This window comes from Balaenoptera musculus, chromosome 3, assembly GCF_009873245.2.
Source record: "Balaenoptera musculus isolate JJ_BM4_2016_0621 chromosome 3, mBalMus1.pri.v3, whole genome shotgun sequence".
In the NCBI taxonomy this organism is placed as follows: Eukaryota; Metazoa; Chordata; class Mammalia; order Artiodactyla; family Balaenopteridae; genus Balaenoptera; species Balaenoptera musculus.
In genome coordinates, this window is record NC_045787.1 from 115,377,071 (window position 1) to 115,397,967 (window position 20,897).

General features: G+C 42.3%; 1 protein-coding gene, 1 long non-coding RNA gene and 1 other non-coding gene across 5 annotated transcripts in view; 2 read left to right on the plus strand and 1 right to left on the minus strand.

The window, feature by feature from the left end:
• SIL1 (SIL1 nucleotide exchange factor) overlaps positions 1-2,284 on the minus strand; it is a 308,254-nt gene extending 305,970 nt beyond the window's left edge. The window contains exon 1 of one of the 2 annotated variants that reach the window (XM_036846347.1): positions 2,204-2,284. The gene's annotated coding sequence lies outside the window, so the exon portion shown is untranslated. The remainder of the gene's footprint in view (positions 1-2,203) is intronic. The other variant, XM_036846353.1, reaches the window with a different exon arrangement.
• Positions 2,285-2,345: 61 nt separating this feature from the next.
• On the plus strand, positions 2,346-19,339 carry LOC118892139. 2 transcript variants are annotated; one of them, XR_005019242.1, is made up of 5 exons: positions 2,346-2,425; positions 3,647-3,684; positions 5,245-5,644; positions 6,424-6,504; positions 17,801-19,339. It is a non-coding gene; the product is annotated as an uncharacterized LOC118892139 (long non-coding RNA). The 2 variants fall into 2 exon arrangements; XR_005019243.1 differs by lacking the exon at positions 17,801-19,339 and adding an exon at positions 7,553-8,434.
• Positions 6,157-6,356, plus strand: LOC118893706. Its single transcript, XR_005019556.1, has one exon. It is a non-coding gene; the product is annotated as a small nucleolar RNA SNORA74 (small nucleolar RNA).
• Positions 19,340-20,897: the final 1,558 nt, after the last annotated feature.

The window sequence follows — 20,897 nt, forward strand, 5'->3', positions numbered from 1 at the left end:
TAGTTGCTCCACGGCATGTGGGCTCTTCCTGGACCACGGATCAAACCCATGTCCCCTGCATTGGCAGGCAGATTCTTAACCACTGTGCCACCAGGGAAGTCCTATTCCTCTGACTTTATATGCGGCGCCTGAACAGGGTCTGGTAAATGGTAGATGGTCAGTAAATGTTGATGGGCAGATTAATTGAAGAAATGATTAAATATTTCTCTACTGGTGATTCCTGTCCAGGGAGGAGAGGAAAAGAGCAGTCTCGGGGACGAAAGACATCAAGTAAGGAAGCAAGAAGGAGAGGATAAATGAAGGAGAAAGGGAAAGGCAGGCAAAAAATTTGGAAGCCTAGTGTCCCTTGGAGCCAGCCTTTCGATTAGGAGGTCAAACTCAGAGCTCATGGACCTTCCCTAATCCTTTGCCTTTCATCTCGCTGCATTTTTTTTTCTAGAAATTCTCCCTTTTCTTTTTTGTTATTCCTAACAATTTTGTCTTTGCAAGAATAAGAAACAAAAAGGGAAAAAAGTAGTTGATATTATAAATAAAAGACCATATAAGTCAACTCACCAAAATGAATTCAGAATTTAAAAGGATGGAGATTAAGAAGGTTGACTATAAAGGATTTTTTAACTGAGAAATGAAGAAATCATAATCTAGGTTTTCCTCCAAAGGACACTGAATGGCCTATAGCTAAAAAAGGTGACCACATTTTCAATATCACATGAGAACATGGCACATCTCTCAGCCTTACTTATAATGTCTGGCCTTCCCGCCATCCTGCCTTCTCCCTGGACTGATCTGTGAAACCAGTTGTCTCCAGGCCATTTGGTCCCTCTCTCCTTAAAGGCCCTGGTATCTCCCTATTCTCAATTACTTCCTGTCTTTGCTCTGAAAGCACACATGCACACATTCACACAAACCTCATCCTTCCTTTTCATGAATCCTCAGGGTAGCTCTGCCTTCTCCATTTTGTGTGTTTGGAACGAAAGAAAGCAAAATATATGAGATGCCAGTGCAATTTCTCCTTTAGCAGAGCTCTGCAGGACAATTACCCACCCCATCTGTCCGGTTTTATAGCTCTCATAACCCTCCTTTATGAACACACTGTGGCAGCTGGATGCAGGCATTGATTATGGCAGCAGTCTTCAGCCACTTTCCTATTTAACTGCAAAGCAGAGCTCCTGCCTACCAGCCCAGCACTGATCATGCGACGTTTTTAATTACTGTATTTATGTAAGCCTTTTTCCTACCAGAGCCTGTGTCCAACTCCATCAAAACTGGGGAGGATTTGTGCTTGCCACTTCAGTGGCTCTCTGTCCTTAGGGCCTAAAGTCTTTTCCTGGAATCAATGTAGGACTCTGGGCTTTCTCAGCAGAGGTCTGGAAGGGTGGGGGTGTACAGGAAGCACATTTTTTTTGTTATGAAATACCTGAGGAAATAGATAATAAAACATGTTGGCAGATAAGGGCATTGGCTGACTCCCAGGGGTTCACCTGACAAAGGTGCCAGGTGTAATCGATCAGCAGAGCCAGTAGGATGCTGGAGGTGGGGGAGCAATAGGAACGAAGTGGCTTTAGAGTTTTGAGAATTATGGAATGGATTTCGGAATTACTGCTGCTGGGCCTTGCCCTTCTAGTCCTCAGCTTCACCAAATGTTCAGCAGGAGAGAATCATATTGACTCCAGGTAGTGGGGGAAGGTTTAGTGTTCAAAAGAAATGCTGGCAACCTGGTGGGCAAAATGTGGCCTCTTTGGCTATTGTGCCACGGTGAAAGGCAAGTCTGGCAGAGAAAGACAGTACTCTTTAGTTGCTGCAGCTCAGCTAAGGATCCCACTGCAGGGCCGCAGGGATGGTCCCACAGGTTAGGCTGGAGTGACTAGCATAATCCAGCCGAAAACCTCCTGGAGAGATCCCAAAGACCAAGGTGACCTGTGTGGGCGGGCGATCCGTTAGCCGAGTGACAGAACTGCTGAAGAAAGCCAGAAAGAGGATCTGCGTGGGAGGTGGAAAAAGCGTGGGCTGATCTTGCGGCAACCGAAAGGCGCCACACGTGTGAGAGGAACCCGCGGCGCTCGGTGTGGGCAGGCGGGAAGCACCGCCCCGCTAGGATACACCAAGTTTTCTCTTAAGCAGTCCCACATCCAGCGCCCTTTCCAAGCGTAAGTAACAAATGGGATGGGTGTCAGATAATTATAACGCTTGTTCGGATTCCTACCTTTTCTCTTCCGGGGTCTAGCTCCTGTAAAGAGTATGCTCACCTCTGCCACAGCTCTCCCATTTTTCTAACTCTTTCCTGGGCGGGGTTTCTGGGTCCCGCCCGCTGAGGGCCCGCCCAGTAGCCGCCCCGGGGCGGGGCTCCCCTCGGCTCCCGGCTGCCCTTTCCCCTGCGGACTCTACCCGGGCTGCCGTGTCCCAGCCGAGCTCCGGACACGTGCTGGTGAGTAAGGGCAAAGAAGGGAGAGGCCTTGGAGGTTTACCAGCCAGGGGCGAGAGGCAGTTGTGGGGAGGCTTCTTCCGAGGCACGGGACGAAATTGGGGTTCCTTCCCTCGTGACCCCAGGTTCGGAGGGCATCTTGAAGAGATGCTGGGGGTCGTACCCCCAGAGTCGCCCCCTGTTTCCTACCATCCCTACTGTCCCTGGAGAGTTCCCCAGAGCCGGTCTCGGAGAGTCTCGGTCCCCAGGCACCAGGGCCAGGGACTTGGGAAGGTTTCTGAGGAACACGTGTTCGGGTGGAGCTCGGTCAGTCCCTTCAACCCGAGCCCCTGAAAGGGACAGGCTATTTTTGGATTCGTTTTTAGACCTGGACAATAAGCCCCCTCTATTTTCCTTTTCCTCTAAATTGTTTGGAGGCGTTTAGGAGTGAAATTAGAGAATGGCTGGAAAAAAGTATAGTCTTAGATACTCTCACTTTATATATATAAGATTATAAGGGTGAGTGGGTAGGAATGTTTATTAACATTTTTGCAAATATTTCGGTTATTGTTTTCAACCAGTAGTTGGGGTCGTTGGCAGGAATGGCAACCTAACTGCCTCCAGTTCCTTTCACACCGATTACTGCATCCAATCATTTTTTAAGATGCTGTTTTATGGTTCTTCAAGAGGTCACATAATTGAGGCCCTTCTCAATCTAGTTTTAACCAGCCTCTCCAATTTTCACTGCCCATTGCTCTCCCAGGATAACTTCCCCTTCTACTCACCAGTATTCATCTCCTTGCCTGGAATGTAGCTCCTGATAATAGCAAGTGTTACTGAGTTATCAGTCTATAGCAGATATTATCCTATGGGCTTAATTTGTATTCCATTTAAATCTCCCAACCACCATGGGTACTATTATCAACACCCCCATTCAGATGAGAAGACTGAGGTACAGAGGTTAAGTTACTTGCCCACTGCCACTTGGCTGTTAAGTGACAGAGCCATTAATTTGATACTTGATGAGACCATTAGTTTGCTACTGTTGAACTGCTGTGGTATGCAGGTACAAATGACATATGACAATAAAGCTAACCAAGGGAAAGCTATTTGTTTTATTTCTTGTTATTGTTTCTGTGGCTCAGGCCTCACCAAGTTACAGAGTTTTGAGGGTAGGGGTCTTGAACTCCACACAAGTGTTCACTAACTGTTGGCTGACTCTAACCTGGAGTGCTTTGATTGCAGAGGGGCCAGCTGTGGACTTTGGGAAGATGCAGCTCCAGGTGAGTGCAACTCCATTAGCCTACCTTTGGCCCCAGCTGTAGGCAGCTGCCTAGGTTTCCGTGTACCTAGGCAAGTGTTACACTGCTGGGAGAACAGCAGCCAATAGCTGGTTGGCATTCTGGGCCTGGTTCATGCCAACTATGTTGTTAACTATACCAGGATGCCTGCATAGTTGCTTTTCCATTAAGGTTAAATCTGCAAGAGCATGCCTTTGCAAGGAGAAACCTAACATGGAGAATGGTTCTGGTCCGACAGGTTTGGCTAGTATGAAGTTCCTTGAATCCTTGAGTCGTGCCTTGGAAACAGAACAAAGGCAATGGAGGGGTATATAAGTAGAGAGGAAAAGTTGGGCTTTTATTTTTTGAGTCTACCAAGTGCTCAAAAGGGGCCTTATAGGACTTCCCTGGTGGTCCAGTGGTTAAGACTCCAAGCTTCCACTGCATGGGTTAGATCCTTGGTCAGGGAAGTTCCACATGCCCCGCGCTGCGGCCCCCCACCCCCGCCACAAAACAAAAGAAAACAAAACTGTGCGCAGACACACAAAAAAGAGGGGGCCTTATAGAGGGCGAAAGTCAATGGGATTTTTGCAGATTTCATAGCTCCCACTCCCCCACAGTGCAGAGCTAGTCAGGATAAACCCTTTGTAGAAGGATAGCTGTAGTTACCTGTGAGAATGCCATGCCTTACAAGGAAACGTAGATGTGAATTTGCTTTAAAATTATGGGCTTTTTCTTGTTTGTTTTTTTTGTTTTGGCCGCGCTGCACAGCTTGTGGGATCTTAGTTCCCCAACCAGGGTTCAAACCCGGGCCCTCAGCAGTGAAAGCGCAGAGTCTTAACCACTGGACCACCAGGGGATTCCCTGGGCATTCTTTAGCTCATTAATGGAATATAAAAATAGCAATTCATTGAGGGGGCTCTAGATACTAGGCCTAGCTACAATGATAATAATTTCTGCTTTAGGTTGACAGTATATTTTTGTTGATATCTTACTGATTTTCAGGAGTAAGCGGAGTTGTTGCCTCTTTGGAGCAGTGGATATTGAGTCCCCTTTGTAGTGATATTGTTTTAGAATGGTAATTTTCTAAAAAGAGATGCTTCTCAGTTCTAGGCAATCACTTATCACTCAGGGTGATGCTGGAGGTTGTCCAATAGGGCTGACTTAGTTGCTGCTTTCTGTGAAAAGTGACATCTTAGTTCTACAGAAGGAACTGGTGAGGATGTTGGGAAGCAGAGGAGTTATTTATCAAAGCTAGTTTTGTTCTATCAATTGGCTTTGCCTTAAAAGGATTCTCTTAGCTAAATGTTGGGTGCTTTGGGTGAATACCTCAAATGTTCATTGTGAATAGCCTTTAATATATTGGTTCTTAATACAATTGATATCTAGAGGTCTTTAGTAGTAACAGGCAAGAAAAAAGGTAAGTAGTGGGAAATAAAATAATTGCTGAGGATATAAAAATTATGGTAAATCATAAACGACAGACAGCATTTTGTTTCTATCTCTACAAAAAAGCAGCCTTAGGAGCTGGGATGTTGGACACTGAAATCTTTTTCTTTTTAGGATGACTTGAAAGTAGGGCATCCATGGGCTTCCCTGGTGGCGCAGTGGTTAGGAATCCGCCTGCCAACGCAGGGGACACGGGTTCGAGCCCTGGTCTGGGAAGATCCCACATGCCGCGGAGCAACTAAGCCCGTGCGCCACAACTACTGAGCCCGCGAGCCACAGCCACTGAAGCCCGTGCACCTAGAGGTCGTGCTCTGCAGCAAGAGAAGCCACCGCAATGAGAAGCCCGCGCACCGCAACTAGAGAAAGCCCGCGCGCAGCAACAAAAACCCAACCTAACCAAAAATAAATAAATAAATAAATTTTCAAAAAAAAAAAAAAAAGAAAGTAGGGCATCCTTGGCCCTCCTGAAGAGAGGAAATTAGTGGCAGATGGACAGTCTGTATGGAGTTATCAGGTAAATGTCCTTATTCATTCCAACATTGACTATGTGCCAGGCCTGTTTGTTAGTTGGAGCCCATCAGGAAACAATTGGGAGGCAGAATCAACTGTATTTGCCCCTAACAAATCCTACTCAGGGAAAGGCTGAGTAGGATTTTGGTGATTATGGTCTGAAGGCATGTGGGATCTTTGAGATTATCTGTGTCATTCCATCTGAGGAAACTGGGGGGCGAGTGTAAATTCCGTGAGGGAAAGGATAGTGTATCTTACCTTGTTCACAGCTAGATCCCAAGCACAGTGCCCAGCACATGGCAAGAACTCTCTCAATGTTGGATAAAATGACTGAAGCCATGGGAAAGGGTTTCCTGTTTCCAATTTTTTAAAGGATTTGACAGCAAGGTCTGCAATCAATGTTCCCAGGCCTCTGTTTTGCAGTCAATGTTCAATTCATGGGGATACCTATATCCATGTCTTCTACCTGGGGTACTTGGGTATCTGAAACAAATAAGAAAACTGTTTCAGGAATCATCCAGCAGTTGTCAGCTGTCCAGGCTAGTGTGATGCCTCGGATGGTGTTACACTGTTGGAAGAGCAAGTGCTGCCTTTACTGAGGTCTGGTTCCAGTACTGTTTTGGCGCTGTGGCTGAGTACCTTTGGGCAACGTTTTGCACCTCTGAGAGTGGAGTAACTCCTCCTGTGGAGTTGGTCCTAGTCTGGGTGCAAACAGTTTTTTTCTGTTAGAAAAGGACCCTGCCTTAAGGATAGCCTGTCATTCCTTTCCTCTTTGAATCCTAGATGTCTTTACCTGAGTGAGAAACCTTCCTCCACTGGGACCTCAGATGTCTGACAGCCCTTTGTGACACCAAGATAAGTAATGTATGCAGTGCTTTTGTCATGTAGTTTCTAGTTAACTCACTTCAGCTCAAATGGGTGGTGTGAAATAATAGAAAAAATATATATACATACATTTTTTTATGCACACGCACGCTTGATATACATATATCTGCCCCTGGTTTTTGGTACAGCTCCTAAAACCCTTGTGATTTCCTAAGTGATCAGAGCACTAGGAGCATCTTTTGTTCTAATATTTGGTCTTTGAATGTGGCTCCTGACAATGAGCTCCTAAATCCCTTGGAACTTCATGGGTGATGTATGTCTTTTGTTCTGGTGGGGCTGGTCACCAGAAAGACCAGGCAATGATTAGAGCTTAGAATTGTCACACACTCACACACCCGTCTCAGACACACACTCATTCTCCAGAGTGGGGAGAGGGGTTGGAAATGGAGTTAATGATCATGATGAAGCCTCCATAAAACTTCCAACAGTGTGGGGTTCAGAGAACTTAACAGGTGGTGAACAACACGTTGAGCTGCTGGGAGAGTGGCATCCCTTCCCACATACCTTGTCCTACGCATCTCTTCCCTCTGGATGTTCGTTTGTATCCTTTATCGTATCCTTTTATAATAAACAGGTATACAGTAAGCTGTTTTCCTGAGCTCTTTGAGCCACTCTAGCAAAAATTAGTCAAACCCAAGGAGGAGGCTGTGGCAATCTCTGACTTACAGCCTTTCTGTCAGAAGTACAGGTTAACAACCTGGACTTGTGTCTGGCATCTGAAGTGGAGAAGGGGCAGTCTTGTGGGACTGTGCCCTTGGCCTCTGGGATCTGAAGTTATCTCTAGGTGTAGATATTGTCAGAATTGAGTTAAATTGCAGGACACCCAGCTGGTGACAAGATTTGCTTGGTGTGGGAAAAACACCCACACATCTGGTGTCAGAAGTACTGAGAGTGTGGTCAGAGTGTGAGACTAAAGGAAAAACAGAAGTGAGGTTTTCTTTATAGGTGGGAATACTTAAAATTCTAAAAAAATTATGGCAGGACTTCCCTAGTGGCACAGTGGATAAGAATCCGCCTGTCAATGCAGGGACGGCTTTGAGCCTGGTCTGGGAAGATCCCACATGCTGCGGAGCAACTAAGCCCGTGCACCACAACTAATAAGCCTGCGCTCTAGAGCCCGTGAGCCACAACTATTGAGCCCACGTGCCACAACTACTGAAGCCCTCGCACCTAGAGCCCATGCTCCGCAACAAGAGAAGCCACCGCGATGAGAAGCCTGTGCACCGCAACGAAAAGTAGCCCCTGCTCACCGCAACTAGAGAAAGCCCGCACGCAGCAACGAAGACCCAACACAGCCAAAAAAAATAAATTTATTTAAAAGAAAATTGTGGCGAGAACTAGAATTTTAGAGAAGAATGATTAATCTAAAGTCCAAGGCTTGGGACTTCCCTGGCGGTCCAGTGGTTAGGACTTCGGGCTTCCACTGCAAGGGGCCTGGGTTCAATCCCTGGTCGGGGAACTAAGATCTTACAAGCCGTGCAGTACAGCCAAAAAAAAAAAAAAAAAGTCCAAGACTTAAACTAAGCCCTCATATTCTAGAGCTCTGCTGTACACTACATGTGTATTTAAATTGACAAATAAAATTCATTTCTCCATATCAGTATCTAGTGACTACCTACTGGCCAGTTTAGAAGACATTTCCAGCAATGCAGGAAGTTTACACTACTGTTCTAGAGCAGGAGTTGGCAAACTTGCTGTAAAGGGCCGGATAATAATTTAGGTTTGTGCACCATATAGTATCTGTTGCAACTACTCAAGTCTGCAATTGCAGTGTGCAAGCAGCCATAGATAATATGTTAACAAATGAGCATTACTGTGTTTAAATAAAACTTTATTTAGGGGGCTTCCCTTGTGGCACAGTGGTTAAGAATCCACCTGCCAATGCAGGAGACACAGGTTTGAGCCCTGGTCCGGGAAGATCCCACATGCCGTGGAGCAACTAAGCCCGTGTGCCTAGAGCCTGTGCTCCACAACAAGAGAAGCCACTGTAGTGAGAAGCCTGGGCACCATAACGAAGAGTAGCCCCCACTCACCACAACTAGAGAAAGCCAGCATGCAGCAACAAAGACCCAACACAGCCAAAAATAATAAATGAATAAAATAAATAAATTTATTTTTTAAAAAAACTTTATTTAGGGACACTGAAAGTGAAATTTCACAAAATTTTCAGTGTTGAAAGAAAAAATTCCCCTCAACCATGCTAAGCTTGAGAACCTTTCAAAAACAGATGGCAGGGCAGAATTACCAAACTCTGTTTTAAGGAATGAAATTCAGGCCTTGGGAGTTTACAGCTCATTTGTGACAGATTTAGGGCCAGTACTAACATGTGTCCCTGAAAATTTATGTTATCAATACCTTTGCCTTAGAGCAAGCTTTTACCATATGGTATTAAACTCCATTTAGAGGACTGAGGTGACTTTAGTAAATTATCCAGTAGTAGGATAGTCCTTATTTCTTGTGTTTGGTGTTTGTTATATATACTTTTTGAATGGGTTACTTATAATTGTTCTCTTTTAACGTACACTAATGTACATCTAAAGAAGAGGCCCTAAGAAAGAATAGCAATCTGGTTTCCAGCAGAAGCTGATCACAAACTCAACCCTAGGTAGTGAAATAGAAATGGTCCCTAAGGAAAGAGGAAAATTTTATATATCATGAATAGCCAGGGTTTAAAATCTGAGATCTCAAGTTTCTCTGAGCATACAGATTGCTTTCCTGAGCATGGTAAAGCTACCCAGGTGCAGGGAGGGGCCCCTATGTTGCTACTTGAAAAGGGAAAATTCATTTGGTGTTTGTGCCTGTATTCAGTACCCCAGGAGGTTTCAGTGGCTTAATCATGCACATTAAAATAATTTAATGGGATTTCCTACTTGATAAGTGAAGTTAATTGGTCACCTACTACTCCCTGTCGTCTTGATTTCTTTTTTTTAAGATTTCCTATTGAGTCTAAGATGAAGTTACACATTTCAGAGTAGCTTTTTGTCCATTCCTTCTCTTTTGCCATCACCCTTTTCCCATGCTGCAATGAAAACTGAAATTGGACTGGCAGATATTGGTCTGTAAATATCCAAGCTGCCACCTCCTGCCATAGATAGCAGTTTGTAAACACAAGTGCCCCTTTTCATTGCTCTGCTCAAGTTTCAGGCCCTGTACTATATTAAGAGGGAAAATTAAAACAGGATGAGTAGGGGGCCCCAAGTATTGAGTGCTATCCCTGGCACCTGTCAATTTATTTTCCTTCTTTCAGGGTTGAAAGAAACTTGTCAATGAACTTTTACATTGAAATTTTGGGTTATATCTCAAATTTTAATCAGGAAAACAAAACCCCAGAGGATAAATTCTGCAGGCCCCAAAGGGACATAAAAAGGTGCCTCAGTGCCTAGGAATTCACACAAAGGAAAACAACCTGGTAAGAGCAACTAATTAAGAACCTAAAACAGTGACAATGGCTCTTGTGAGTCTTGTTGCTTAATTAGGGCTTTATGAACAGCTCCAGTTAATGGACCTGTCAATATTCTCTTGGAAAACAATTTAACTGAATTAACAAATCAACTGTAATACTTAGAATGTCTGCTTAGCAACACCTTTCTCTTTATTGTTATTTAGGAACACTTTTAATGACCCAACATGCTAGGTGATATATTTGTCAATTTAGGATCCTAAGGCCTGGTTCAAAGGAGCCCCTGCTACTTTAGCTCTCCCTAATCTCCATTATAAGCCCTTTGGGGTGTGAGAACATTTTATACTGCTTTTTAAGGGTGACTTAACTGTTACCTGGGAAAGGGGTGATAAAATGGACCTTGAAATTTATTTCATTTTAGAATAGTTGTAGATTTACAACTATTTACAACTGTAGAAAAGTTGTGAAGCTGGTACAAAGAATTCACATGTAGCCTGCACCCAGTTTCTCCTAATGTTAACATCTTATATTAGTATAGTACATTTGTCACAATTAATAGGCTAATATTGGTACATTATTATTGACTAAAGTTCATGCTTTATTCACATTTCCTTAGTTTTCACCTAATGTCCTTTGTCTGTTCCAGGATCCCATTGAAGATATTACATTTAGTTATCATGTCTCCTTAGGCTTCTCTTGGCTGTGACGGCTTCTTAGACTTTCCTTGTTTTTGATGACCTCAAGTTTTGAGTAAGGCATTTTGTAGAAAGTTTCTCAATTAGTTTGAGTTATTCTCATAAGTAGGATTTTCTCATAATTAGGATTTAAAAATCTTAAGTGATTTTGAAAGGAAGACCACAGTACCATTCTCCCATATCAAGGGTACATACTATCAACATGACTTATTACTATTGATGTTAACCTTGATCACATGGCTGAGGTCATATTTTCAGGTATTTCCACTGTAAAGTTACCCCCTCTCCCCAGTGCTGTGCTCCTTGGAATGAAGTCACTGTGCAGCCCACACTTAAGAAGAGTGGAGTTGTGGTATTCTTTCTTTATAAATATATATATATATATTTATTGGAGTATAGTTGATTTACAATGTTTCTGCTGTACAGCAAAGTGAATCAGTTATACATATGTCCACAGAGTATTAAGTAGAGTTCCTTGTGCTATACAGTAGGTTCTTAGTTATCTATTTTATATATAGTAGTATGGAGTTGTGGTATTCTTAAGGGTGAAATGTTTACATCAGTTAATTGAAATTCTATAGAAAGTAATTGGTCTCTTCCCTCATTTATTAAATTTATTTCTACCACTATGGACTCATGGATATTCGTTTTATGCTTTAGGAAATAATCCAGTAATAAACTTAATTTTGTTCAAAGTGCTGCATCTTTGGCCACTGGCAGCTCTTACAGTTGGCTCCTGTGTCCCTTCAATATGCCGCCATCATTGTGCTGTTGTTTTTAAACACTTCTCACTTTATGGCATCATAAGATGCTCCAGGTTCATCTTATATCTTTCTTGTCCCAGAGTTAGCCATTTATCTAAGGAGTCATGGTTCCTTTATTGGAGAATGGTATTAAGGAACCAAGATCTGGGCGCTACATGTGCTCTAGATACTGAGGTATTATTGCTTCTAGGTCCTGTCAGCTACATAGTGCTGCTGTGAACATTGGGGTTCTTGTATCTTTTCGTTTTATTTATTTATTTATTTTTTGGCTGCGTTGGGTCTTTGTTGCTGCACACAGGCTTTCTCTAGTTGCTGCGAGTGGGGGCTACTCTTCGTTGCGGTGTGCGGGCTTCAGTAGTTGTGGCGCGCAGGCTCAGTAGTTGTGGTGCATGGGCTTAGTTGCTCTGCAGCATGTGGGATCTTCGCAGACCAGGAATTGAACCCATGTCCCCTGCATTGACAGGCGGACTCTTAACCACTGCGCCACCAGGGAAGTCCCGCTTGTATCTTTTCAAATTAGAGTTTCTCCGGATATGTGCCCAGGATTCCTGGATCATATGGCAACTCTAGTTTTTTAAGGAACCTCCATACTGTTTTCCATAGTGGCTGCACTGATTTACATTCCCACCAACAGTGTAGGAGGGTTCCCTTTTCTCCACACACTCTCCAGCATTTGTTATCTGTAGGCTTTTTAATGATGGCCATTCTGACTGGTGGGAAGTGATACCTCATTGTAGTTTTGATTTGCATTTCTCTAATAATTAGTTATGTCAAGCATCTTCATGTTCTTATTGGCCATCTGTATGTCTTCTTTAGAGAAATGTCTTATCTAGGTCTTCTACCCAGTTTTTGATTGGGTTGTTTGTTTTTTTGATACTGAGTTGTACAAGCTGTTTGTATATTTTAGAAATTAAGCCCTTGTCCGTAGCATCATTTGCAAATATTTTTTCCTATTCTGTAGGTTGCCTTTTCGTTTTGTTTATGGTTTCCTTTGTTGTGCAAAAGCTTAAAAGTTTGATTAGGTCCCATTTTTAAATTTTTGCTTTTATTTCTATTGCCTTGGGAGACTGACCTAAGAAAACACTGCTATGATTTATGAACATTCCATTTTTAATACTCAACATGTCTTAGTCTATGGTCTTTGTTCTCTTTCGTTTAGAATACTGGTTGAGGCTGTTGTCTTTTATAGTAGATGCTGTATTCCCCAAATGACTGATTATTTTTACCCTATGAGCTCACAGTAGAGGATGGGAATTTTGAATCAGCTGGTGGTAGAAGGGAGGAGCCAAGCCCAGGCCCTAGTGTACTAATGAATTGAAGGAAAGTAGAGATGTCCTCAAGGCACAGAGCCTGTGAGTTAGAATCTGGACTTCACCAGAATGGCAGATGGTAGAACTTCCTCTTCTTCCCCTCAGTTGTAATTCTCTAGAGGAGAACTCCAGGAGCTAATGGTTACAGTATGTTGACCACCCCAGGAGAGTTCTGTGCCAGCCTATGGCACAACCCCTACTCCCATGGCACTCTACCCTTTTCTACACTGGGCTTCCATTTCTTGCCCCTGTATAGTAGGGCCCAATCATGATCTGTTCATCCAGGGGACTCTTCATATTTAGTTTCTCACATCCCTAACCTCCCTCTTATTTGTGTGTATAATATCTCCCGGCTGAGTTAGAGGAAGATGAGTAAATAACCTATGCTATTTACTCATCTTGTCAGAAGACTAGTCATTTAACTCATACCCTTTTTATGGCTTTACAGCTTTTATGAACTGAACTCTGCTAGACATTGGGGATACGTGATGAACAAGATACAGTCTAGCCCTCTCATGTTTACCACTCTCAGATTTCTTTCTGGACATGCTGGTTTCTTTCGGTCCTTTTGCGTCTAGGTCTCTGCACATGCTGTTTCCCTTTCCCATTCCATCTTCCTTTTCCACTTTGTCATTTCGGCTCAGGCAGCACTTCAGCAGAGAAGCCACCCTCCCTGACTGAGCACCCATTTTATGTGTCATTGCACCATGTTTTACCGCGGAGCTAGATAGCCCCATGCCGTGTAAGTCCTTTGAAAGATATTATTCACCAGTTTTTAGAGGTTTACCTCACTCCCATATAGCCAAGCAGCCTCAGTTCTACTGACAGCTGACTAAAGAACCTCAACTGGTAAATATTAGTATCAGTGTGTCATAAGGTACCCAATATAGAGTAAGGCCATAGGCATATCCTACTTTTTAACAATACCCCAGTAAGTAAGGATAATAACAGTGCTGGTTTGGTTTTGTTTAATTTTGAAAAGAAAAATCATGGAAACAAAGATGTTGGGTTTCCAAATCATTTGCTGGTGGACTCTAAAGATATAACAGTGCCTAACTATTTGAAACTAAATTTAGCTTCAAAGTGTTATATGAAAATAATGGAATTGCAGAGGATTTGTTGTTCAAATTTGAGACATCTTTTAACTAAAACGTGTGTGGCCTTTTAAACTTTCTTTGATAATCTGTAAGTGTCTTTATGTTGAAGAAAATTTTTGAAACATCTTTCTAAATTATAACTTATAGAACCTCTCTTACTAGCAGTCATTGCACTGACAAATAGGTGCCAGGATAAAACTTATAACCAGATTTAAATGGATAATTTTAACATGTTTACTCTGGAGCTCTACAAAAGTAAATAATCTTTGATTCTATGGTTTTGTCATTTTAGAATATTTATGTAAATACACTTCAGGACATAGAATATGGAGAATATTTACTGCATGTTGACCATGGGCCAAAACTGCTAAAATCATTCTATACATCTCTTAATCCTCTCAGCAGCCCTACAAGGTACATGCTGTTATTTGCCCAAGGTCACACAGCTGGTCTAGGAACTATGGTGGTGGTCACTGAATCTGACTTCAAAGCTAGTGATTGGTTTGGGGCTTTCATGTATAGTTCCCTTCCAACTAATTCTCATAAATACCTTCAATCATCAACTTCATTCAGCCTAACAGAGACTCCTGGGTGCTATGAGATGAAGTATGAAGTACATGGAGACTCCTTTTATTTTGTTTATTTATTTATTTATTTATTTATTGGCCGCACTGCGTGGCGTGTGGGATCTTAGTTCCCCGACCAGGGATCGAACCTGTGCTCCCTGCATAACCATTGGACTGCCAGGGAAGTCCCTAATGGAGACTCCTTTTAAAAGCAAGGGTAAAGGCTATGTCTGTATATGTTCTATGTATGTTATCAGCAAAAGAAAGCTTCCTCAAGCTAGAGCAATAGTGGCCAAGATGCCGATGGCCTGAAACAAGGTATGTGGCATTTGTTATGTGTAAGAGACTAGAAGCAAGAAGAGAAGCATTTCAGTAGTCCCTGAAAGGTGTCACACATCCCCACCCCTAGCTTTGCTCTTTGGTAGGGTTTATCATATTTTATTAAAATTCTCCAGTGCCTGTGCTACTAAACTATGGGCTCAATGAGAGGGTCAGAATAAGAATTTCAAGACATTTAAAAATTCCTCAAGAATTTATGTCTTTAGAAGACGGGAGTTGGATTCTCTTTTCTGTTTCACATATATATAGTGGAATATACCTGCTAAATTAGGGACATAAAGACCTTAATAGATAAACCATTATATAAAAATATAACATTATTCCTAGATTATTTTAAGAATACATCAAAAATATTTGCAATTAATTTATCTCAATAAAAGTTACATATTATCCCAACATGCTAAAATGGCATTTACTAAAATTGCTGAGAGTCAGGATTACAAGCCTGGTAAAATGTATCTTATTCTGAAAGCCTGTGTGATGCTTAACAGAGGAACCCTAGAACTGTTCCGATTAAAACAGAAAGCTTTGTTCAAGGGTACTATCAAAGGCAATTAGGTATGAGAAGAAAATGTATAAATGGGGAAAAGTAAAAATCAGTTGTAGATAATAAGTTTTCTTAAATGCTGTGAGTGTCAACTGAAAATGGTCCATTGAAGTAGCAAGTAATCAGTTTGAAGATAAACTGGAAGGAAGACAAAGCTAGGAATCATTAAGAAGACATGTGTAAGTTATATATGAAGAAAATGTTAAAATGACAAAAATGAGACCTTAAATGGAAGTCATACCATGTCCAATAAATCTCAACATAATAACTAAAGAAAAGTATAAGTTTATTAAAATCTCATTAAAAATAACAGGATAATTTTTGGAAGTAGACAAGTTGATTCTAATATTCATATGGGAAAACCATAATATTAAGAATTATTATGAATAATATAATATTAGAACTAGACTCCTAAAGGAAAACTAGCTCTACCAGATGTTAAAATAATAAGACAGGGTGGGGACTTCCTTGGCGGTCCAAGGGTTTGATCCCTGGTCGAGGAACTAAGATCCTGCATGCTGCATGGTGCAGCCAAATAAAAAAGGGTGGTAAAAAAAAAAAAAAAAAAAAAAGGGTGGTACTGGCACCTGAGTGGACTACTCTATGAATGGAACAATTTAAGGGAATACAAAAATAGATCCTGGGCTTCCCTGGTGGCGCAGTGGTTAAGAATCTGCCTGCCAATGCAGGGGACACGGGTTCGAGCCCTGGTCTGGGAAGGTCTCATATGCTGCGGAGCAGCTGGGCCCGTGAGCCACAATTACTGAGCCTGCGCATCTGGAGCCTGTGCTCTGCAACAAGAGAGGCCGCGATAGTGAGAGGCCCGCGCACTGCGATGAAGAGTGGCCCCCGCTTGCCACAACTAGAGAAAGCCCTCACACAGAAACGAAGACCCAACACAGCCATAAAAAAAATTAATTAATTAAATAAATAAAAAAAAAAGATCCTGGGCTTCCCTGGTGGCGCAGTGGCTGAGAATCTGCCTGCAGATGCAGGGGACACGGATTCGAGCCCTGGTCTGGGAAGATCCCACATGCAGTGGAGCACGTAGGCCCATGAGCCACAACTACTGAGCCTGCGCGTCTGGAGCCTGTGCTCCACAACAAGAGAGGCCACAATAGTGAGAGGCCCATGCACCGCGATGAAGAGCGGCCCCTGCTTGCCGCAACTGGAGAAAGCCCTCGCATAGAAACAAAGACCCAACACAGCCAAAAATAAATAAATAAATAAATAATAATTAAAAATGAATACTTAAAAAGACTGGAAGATGTCTAGATTTTTAAAAATTTTGTATGGAAAAACAAACAACCAATAAAATGTTTGCCAAGAGTTAATTTTTCTTTAATACAGTCCCTATAAATTAAGAGGTAAAAGCTCAACAACCCGATAGGTAATGGCAAAAGATATAAACAGTTAAGTGATGCTTAACCCTAGTTAATGCAAGTAAAATCCATAGCTTAAATTCCATTTTCCAGCAATCAGATTTACAAATAGAATTTGATAAGTTATCAAAGGAATAATTAGTTCCAATTAAAATTCCAATATTTATGTTTATTAGAACATAGTTATGCTTGTTTATTGACCAATCGTGTCTGCTTTTGCACAAGTGCAGAGTACTTCTGACAGACTATGGGCCTTGAAGCCTAAAATGCCATTTGACACTACAGAAATTTTGCCTGACCACTGCTCTAGAACAGCACTGTATAATTAAAAGTTCTGCAATGACAGAAATTTTCTCCAAGCTGTCCACTAGTTAACTATAGATAGTAAGATTGAGAAAGTGAGTGTAGATTATGGCTGTTGTACAGTGACAGCGTAGGTTTAGAAAATGAGGGGTTTATTTTAAACTGCACATAGACGTTGACACGTATAGGGTAATATGTACATAAACTTTTGATTTTTGGCCACACCATGGGGTGTGCAGGATCTTAGTTCCCCCACCAGGGATCGAACCCATGCTCACTGCAGTGGAGGTGCCGCGTCCTAACCAGTGGGCCGCCAGGGAGTTCCTGTACCTAAACTTTTTAATACTAATGCTTTGAATAGCAGAAAATAGGAAAATAAGACTTTGGTGTGTCACCACATTATAAACCACCTTAAAACTTAGTAGTTCGGGGTTTCCCTGGTGGTGCAGTGGTTAAGAATCCACCTGCCTATGCAGGGGACACAGGTTCGATCCCTGGTCTGGGAAGATAGATCACACCGCAACTAGGGAAAGCCTGCCCGCAGTAACGAAGACCCAACGCAGCCAAAAATTAAAAAAAAAAAAAAATCTACTAAAAAAAAACCTTAGTAGTTCAAACAAGTATTAAAATTCTGTGGGTTAATTGGGCTCTGCTGGGTGGTTGTGTTGTTCCACATGGATTTGGCTGGGGCTACTTGCCATCTGGAGGCTTCACTTTGGCGGGCAGATGCCACTGGCTGTCACCTGGGAGCTCAGCTGGGGCTGTTGACTAAAGCACCTTGATTCTTTTGATGTGGTCTCACAGCATGGCACTTGACTTCCAAGTGGATGAAAGTAGATCTTAAAATCACTTCTGTGTTCTATTGTTAAAAGCCAATTACAGGGACTTCCCTGGTGGTGCAGTGGTTGGGAGTCCGCCTGCCAATGCAGGGGACACGGGTTCGATCCCTGGTCCAGGAGGATCCCACATGCCGTGGAGCAACTGGGCCCGTGTGCCACAACTACTGAGCCCACGTGCTGCAACTACTGAAGTCCCGCGCCTAGAGCCTGTGCTCTGCAACAAGAGAAGCCACTGCAATGAGAAGCCCCTGCTCGCCGCAACTAGAGAAAGCCCGCACGCAGCAACAAAGACCCAACACAGCTAAAAATAATGAATAAATAAATAAATTTTTTTAAAAAAGCCAATTACAGGGCCCTTACAGAGGGCAGGTAAGGGGGAAATTGATACTACTGTTTCATAAGTGCGGAAAAGGATTATTTGTGGCAATCTTTAATTCACCACAAGCATATATGTGTGTGTGTGTATATACATATATAAATGTTTATGTTTATAGGAAATCCTTAAAATATACAAATGGTTGATAGTGGTTGCCTTTATGTAAGGGAGTAGTGGTTGGGGAAAACTCTTTGTTGTGTGCTTTGAATTTTATTATATGTATTCCTTATTCCAAAACTTTTTTTTAATTTATTCATTTATTTTTGCCCTCGCCGCTACATGGCTTGTGGGATCTCCCTGACCAGGGATCGAATCCAGGACCCCTGCAGTGGAAGTGTGGAGTCCTAACCACTGGACCACCAGGGAATTCCCCCAAAACCCTTTTTTAAGCCCACTTCCCCTCCCTTGCCACTGCTGAAAAAGAACCACTGGTTAACAGTTTTCTGTTTTTAAATAGCCTAAAGTATTGAAATGGCCTGGTTCCAGGGCATTAAATCTATTTAAAAAGTAGATGGTGGACTGCCAGGAGATTCTGAGACCACAGCTTTGCTGAAGGCAATCCAGTATAATGCTTTAAAGCTCTGGGTTTGGATTTATTTAGAACTGGAGTTCAAATCCTGGCTTTGTCACTCTTTAGCTATATGACCTTAGGCAGGCTTTCTTAATCTCTTACATAAAACAAGAGTAATGGTACTTTACTCTCAGAATTATAATGCATTATCAGCTACTTTGTGGTGTCAAAATATATGTCCTCAATCAATATGACTCTTCTGCTTAAAACTTTTAAAGGTATTCATTATTAGCTCAAATGTAGACTGTATCCTGGTGTTTAAAGCCTTATTCCAAACTTGTCACTTAGACATTTCAAAGTCTCAGCAGAAATACTTGCTTCGTAACCTCTTTATCATCCCTGGTGTACCACACCCACTGCCAAGAAACCCAAATGTGAATAGAGCTCTTGATCCATCTCTTCTCATAGCCAGGCCCACCTTGAGGCCAGACTCCTTGTCCAATCTTCATCAGACTGGGATCCTCAAGAGCTGGTAATTTGTCTTATCCATCATTATATACCCACCCTTGTACACTGTCTTTCATGAAATTGGCATTTGATGACTGAAATCTTGTATCAATTTGGTTTCCAATGTGTCTTTGCTGTTGACCCACTAAGCAGATCCTCAATAAATAATTACTCAATTGAAAAAGTCTGCCTTTCCTTCTTTGTACAACCACCAGATTGCATTAACAGCCTGTACAAAAGCATGGTAAGTGCATATCTGAACTAAACATGCATTCATGTTTCTGTCTCCAGAGAAGCAGAGCCTCTTTTTCATCTAAGATCTGGGGAGAACATAAAGTGAAGTCTTATCCAAAATCAGTTGGAATCAAAGACTCACAGAGTAGAAAGCAGATCTGGTTTCAAGTGAAGGAGGACCCAAGATTCACTGAACATTTAGGATACTCCCAAATTTCATTCCAAAGTTAACTATTTAGTGGGCTTAAGCCTTACTTATTCAGGGGAACCCCAGTTCTTGATGTATTCTACCAAATGCCCTCTCAAAGCCTGTAGAAAATCATGCAACATAATGGAGATGTGGGATTACAGTTGCACGCTTCACAACGGCTATTTAAAAATTTTCCTTCATGCAACTCTAGCCCTTTCCACAGATGGCTTAGTCACAGAAAATTGAAGTCACCTGACTATAATTCCTAATGAAAACTCGGCACCATCCTCTCCATACCGCCTGTTACAGTAAAGACATGTCTCCTTTCTTCAGATCCCATCCTTTGAGTAGTGTCCAATATGAATTATCCCTTCTCATCCTGTTTTTTTTTTTCAACCAATCCTTTCCTAAGATAACTCTTCTGCAAACATTTTAATTGTTCCCAAAATTCTCCCATAGTAAAACAAAAATCTTCCCCAACCCTGCTTTCTCCTCTCTTCATAGCCACTTTTTCTGCATTTGGTAGTTTCCCTCTTACAGCTTTCCATACACTCAGCAGCTCCTGACTGACTTCCTCTCCCACTTTACTGGAAGTCCACATTGCTACATCTTTTGTAGGTTTTTAGTCCTAGTCTTGACCTCTTGGTAGCATTTGACCCTGTTGATCATTTTGGCCTTTAAGTACTTTGGCTGGGCTGTCAAGGCAGTACAATTTCTCTGCCTCCCTCCTCTTCGCTTTTTTCCCCTACCTCTACTCACTTGGTCTCTTTTGCCATTCAGCTCTACCTGATTGCTTTTTGTCCCAAACAACATTCTACAGGTCTCTGCTCTTCTCCATCTTTGCCCCCTCCACTATCTTCACAGTGGACCCAGAATGATTTTTCAAAGACACGACTCTGAGTTAGCATACTCAAGATTTTAAAATTTTCAGGGCTATTAATCTGACTTGTATTCACTAATTTACCTCAGGTGTCAGTTGACTGCCTGTCCCTCTGCGTTTAAACTTGAAACCCCAGGGAAATGGCCCTTTCCTCCGGCCTTATCTATACAATTTCTCAGGATTTCCACATGTGCTATATACTCCTTTGCTCATGGGGTACTTGAAGAGTGTTCTACGTTCAAATTCACCAAATGGCTGCGGCGGTCTTTTCAATAGCTGTCTTCCTCCTCAATGACCCTCTGCATGAAGTAACTGAAATCAGAAACCACTTAAAATGGTATCTGTCCCCACTTCCTGGCCCTAACTACGACCCCTCAGCAAATTATCAGAGAATACCAGAGAGGACAGAAATTGGGTCTAGGCCAGGGATTC